Below are 6,000 nucleotides of genomic sequence, written 5' to 3'. Positions count from 1 at the left end.
ATTTAAATACATAAAATATTATTTATTTTTCTTACTTATACATTTCTTATAATAAAATTAATATATAATTTAAAATTTTCTTATAATGTATATCAATAACTTTACCTTTTGAATTAAATTTTATATTTATAGTTAATTTTATAAATAAACTATTATATTTAGTATTAAATTATTTTTATTAAATTTAAATTTTTATTAAATTTATTAAGATTTATTTTTTGTATTTAATCAAAATGTAATAAAATTAAAAATACATAAAATTTAAATAAAAATTATTACTTTAAATTTTATTATTTTTAATATAATTATTATTTATTATATATAAATATGATTTCTCTATAAAAAAATAGATTTTAATTTAATTATTATTTTTACTCTAATTATTATTTATTTTAATTTTTATAAAAATACATGAAAAGTTTTTTTAGTTTTATAATATTAAGAATTTTTTTTAATTATACTTATAATATTTATAATTAATTTTATGTTTTAAATTAAACTTATATTAATCATTAATACATTAAAAAAAATAAGATTTTGCATTAAATATTAAATTTAATTTTGAATTAAAAAACTCTTATTTAGTTTTTATTACTTTAAAATAATTATTTTTTATATAAATATAATTTATAAATAAAAAATATTATTTAGTTTTTTAATTATATATTTTTTATATTTAGAATATTTTTTTGAATATTATTTATAACTAATTTTAAACTATAAATTAAAGTGTATTTACATAAAATTTGTATTAAAATTATTAAAATTTTATTTTTATTTAATCAAATATAATTTAAATTTTATATTAAAATTATTTAAATTTATATTTGCATTAAACTTATTAAAATTGTATATAATTTATTTAATCAAATATAATTTAAATTTCACATTTTAAACTTATTTTTATTAAATTTAAATTTGAATTAAATTTTGAATTTTTTTAATTAACAAAATATAATTTTAGATTAAATTTTAAATACATAAAATAATATTTATTTTTTAAAATAAAACTAGAAACGAAGTAATATAGTAGCTCGATATGGTTTAGGGACAATTTAGGCTTTAAAAAGTAGTTGTCGTGAAGCTCTACGTAAAGAGTGATCTCTTCGCCTGTAAACTTTCCTGTTCCGCGTGTGGATATCTCGGTCAACATCGTTGCAGACACAAAGTTAATCTTCTTCAATTTAGTAGTACCTTATTATTCATAGTTATTCCGTCATATTTAATGACTAGTCTGTATCCAAGGTAATTACATTATCTAATGCAAATTCTACTAACTATTTGTGGTTGTATCATATGTTTCTTAACACGACATATTGATGTTCTAAAAGGTTCTCAATTCTCAAAGGCGTGGATGTCAAACTATTATGTTGATGGAGTATTGTCTATGGCTTTCAAAAGAATCTTAAATGACAAAATGAATTTTTTACCGAAGGTGTTTATTTCCTTATTTTACATTTATTCGACCACTACTATAAATTATGAGTAACCTTATCTTGTTTAAAGAATACAAAATATTTTTTATCTTTTATATATATATAAATATTGTTAATGTCATCACATATGTATCATAATCAAATATCTTACAATTCATGTCATATTTTCTCTTATGATATTTGTAGGTAAATAATGATGGGATATCAAGAACATCACTTGATGCTGATGCAATAAAAGTTGCTTCTGTGGTATGCAATTTTTTGATAATTAAAATTGTATTCACTAATTTAAACTTTTTAATTCTGAATTTTGATTTCATCTGTAGCCTGGAGGACAAGCCAATGATTCAAGACTTATGAATTGGTTGAACAATGTATTATATATGGTGTAAATATGAAGATTGTAAATTTTATTCCACTCCTCCTTGAGAAATATAATTTTAGATTAAATTTTAAATACGTAAAATAATATTTATTTTTTACATAAAATATTTAAAATTTTGAATCTAACTGGAAACGAAGTAATATAGTAGCTCGATATGGTTAAGGGACAACTTAAGCTTCAAAAAGTAGTTGTCGTCAAGCTCTACGTAAGGAGTGATCTTTTAGCATGCAAACTTTCCGGTTCCGCGCATGGATATCTTGGTCAACATCGTTGCGAACACAAAATTAATCGTCTTCAATGCAGTAGAACCTTGTTATTCATATTCATTGCCTCATATTAAAGGACCAGTCTGGATCCAAAGTAATTTAATTATCTCTTTAAAATTTTACTGACTATTTTTAGTTATATCATATGTTTCTTAACCTGAAATTAATTTTCTAAAAGGTTCTCAATTCTTAAAGACGTGGATGTCGAACTATCATGGTGATGGAGTATTGACTATGGCTTTCAAAAGAATCCTAAACAACAAAATGAAAAAATTTATCGAAGGTGTTTCTTTATTTTACCTTTCATTCCACCACTACTATAAATTATAAGTAACTTTATCTTGTTTAAGGAATACAAAATATTTGTTTCTCTTTATATATATATATATATATATTTTTATTAATGTCATCACATATATATCATAGTAGAAAAACAAATATCTTCCAATTCATGTCATATATCCTCTTATGATATTTGTAGGTAATAATGATGGGATAGAAAGAACATCACTGGATGCCGATGCAATGAAAGTTGCTGCTGCGGTATACAATTTATTGATAATTAAAATTGTCTTCACTGATTTCAATTTTTTGATTTTGAATTTTGATTTCATCTATAGCCTGAAAGAATTCCAAGCCAATAATTCAAGACTTATGAATTGGTTGAATAATGTATTATATATGGTGTAAAGAGGATGATTGTAGATTTTATTTCACTCCTTCTTGAGAGAGCTGAAAGTATAAATGATTATAATATATTTTTAGATAAATTGCATTTTTGTGATTCTTGAATCTTAAACCCCAGTTTACATTGATAAATGTGACTTTGTCTTTTGTATTTTTTCTTGTTTTGTAATTGACCTTATTTCGGTGATGCTGAAGGAATCAATATTTTTTAAGAATTTGAAGACCTTGAATCGTCGAAAGGAGTTGTCGATATTTGTCAAGAATTTGGTTTCACCTCTCTAGTCTGAATTCCAAAATGAATTTATTTAGGTATAATTATAATTCTTTCCTCTTTCTTAATCTATTATATATAATTGTTTGAATAACATTATACACACATCTATTTTTATTGCAGTATATTATTCATCGTACAAATCGACTTTCATGAGTTCAAGTAAGTTTTCTTTTCTTACTTACATTTATATTATCTTTCTATATTCGGTGCATGATACATTTTTAGATGCATGATAGATTTATTTTGATGTAGGATAGATTAAACAAATAACAAGAATTCCAACTTTTTAAGTTTGGTAAAAAAAAAAAATCAATATCATATCTTTAAAATCAAAATTTATAAATTAAAATTTAATTTTCACAATAATCTTATAAAGTTATATTATTCATTTTTATTTTCTATAAAAACGTTTTTCTAAAATAAAGTATAATTTAAATTTAAATTTTACTTTAATTTTGTTAAATTATATTTATTTACATCTTAATTCTTTGTTTTAATAAAATATAATTTATATTTTAAAATACATAAAATTTTATTTTATTATATTTATTTAACTTTTATATTAATAGTATTTTTAAAATTTATATTATCTAAACTTTTAAAAATAATTATCACTTTTTTTTATCAAATATAATTCAAATATTTTAAAAATAATTATAATTAGTTTTATATAAATGTAATTTCTCTATAAAAATTATAATTTTAGTTTAAATTTTAAATACATAAAATATTATTTATTTTTTTTAGTTATATATTTATTATAATAAAATTAATATATATTTTTAAATATTCTTATAAGGTTTATCATTAACTTTACCTTTTGAATTAAATTTTATATTCATCGTTAATTTTTTAAATAAGCTATTAAATTTAGTACTAAATTATTTTCCTTAAATTTAAATTTTTATTAAATTTATTAATATTTTATTTTTTATTTCATCAAATATAATTTAAAATTTATTTTCATAAAATTTTAATTTACATTTAAATGATTAAAAACTTATTTTACATTATATTTAATATGTTTTTCTATTTAATCAAATATAATTAAAATTTAAGATACATAAATTTTAAATCATAATTATTATTTTTTTATATAAATATAATTTCTCTATAACAAAATAGATTTTAATTTAAATTTTAAATGCATAAAAAAATTTTATTTTTTATTATTAAGTATATTTTTTTAAAATATAGTTATAATATTGATAATTAAGTTTAAGTTTTGAATTATATTTATATTAATCATTAATTCATAAAAATAATTTTATATTTTACATTAAATATTAAATTTAATTTAGAATTAATTTTTTATTATTTTAACATAATTATTTTTTCTTTAAATATTATTTATTTATAACAAATATTATTTTGTTTTTTAATTATATATTTCTTATATTTAGAATATATATTTTTTTAATATTATTTATAACTAATTTATACAATGAATTAAAGCATATTAACATTAAAATTGTATTAAAAATATATTTTTTTCAATTTAATCAAATATAATTTAAATTTTACATTAAAATTATTTTTATTAAATTTAAATTTGCATTAAACTTATTAAAATTGTATACATATTATATATAATTAAATTTAATTTAAATTTTACATTTTAAACTTATTTTCATTAAATTTAAATTTGTATTAAAATTTGAATTTTTTTATTTAATAAAATAAATTTATATTAAAATAAAATAATTTCTTTAATTATTATTATGTTTAATTATTTTTTATATATAATAATAATTTCCTCATAACAAAATATAATTTTAGATTAAATATTAAATACATAAAATAATATTTATTTTTCACATAAAATACTAAAAATTTTGAATCTAACTGTAAACAAAGTAATACAGTAGCTCGATATTGTTAAGAGACAACTCAGGCTTCAAAAAATAGTTGTTGTCAAACTCTACGTAAAGAGTAATCTCTTTGCCTGCAAATTTTTTCGGTTTTGCGCGTTGATATCTTAGTCAACATCGTCGCGAACACAAAGTTAATCGTCTTTAATGTAGTAGAGCCTTGTTATTCATAGTCATTCTGTCATATTCAAGGACCAGTCTGGATCATATGTTATCTAATTCAAATTCTACTAACTATTTGTGGTTATATCATGTGTTTCTTAACATGACATATTGATGTTTTAAAAAGTTCTTAATTCTCAAAGTTGTGGATGTCGAACTATCATGGTGATGGAGTATTGTCTATGGCTTTTAAAAGAATCCTAAACGACAAAATAAAAAAAAATTACCGAATGTATTATTTCATTATTTTACCTTTCAAATGAATCATAAACGACAAAATGAATTTTTTTTACCAAAGATGTAATTTCCTTGTTTTACTTTTCATTCGACCACTTATATAAATTATGAGTGACATTATCTTGTTTAAGGAATACAAAATATTTGTTTCTCTTATATATATATATATGGTTGTTAATGTCATCACATATGGATCATAGTATACAAACAAATATATTCTCTTATGATATTAGTAGGTAAATAATGATGGGATAGGAATAACATCACTTAATGCCGATGCAATGAAAGTTGCTGGTGCGGTATACAATTTATTGATAATCAAAATTTTCTTCACTGATATCAACTTTTAGGTTCTGAATTTCGATTTCATCTGGAGGATTCCAAGCCAATGATTCAAGATTTATGAATTGGATGAAGAATTTATTATATATGGTATAAAGAGGATGATTGTAGATTTTATTCCACTCATTCTTAGGAAAGCTAAAGGTATAAATGATTATAGTAAACTTTATTTTTTTAAAGCTTGAATCTTAAACCCCTGTTTACATTAATAAGTGTGACTTTGTCTTTTGTGTTTTTTCTTGTTTTGTAATTGGCCTTATTTTGGTAATGCTGAAGGAATCGATCTTTTACAGGAATTTGAAGATTTTGAATCGACGAAAGGAATTGTTTCACCTCTATA

This window comes from Impatiens glandulifera, chromosome 1, assembly GCF_907164915.1.
Source record: "Impatiens glandulifera chromosome 1, dImpGla2.1, whole genome shotgun sequence".
NCBI classification, from domain to species: Eukaryota; Viridiplantae; Streptophyta; class Magnoliopsida; order Ericales; family Balsaminaceae; genus Impatiens; species Impatiens glandulifera.
This window is presented reverse-complemented; position numbering follows the sequence as displayed.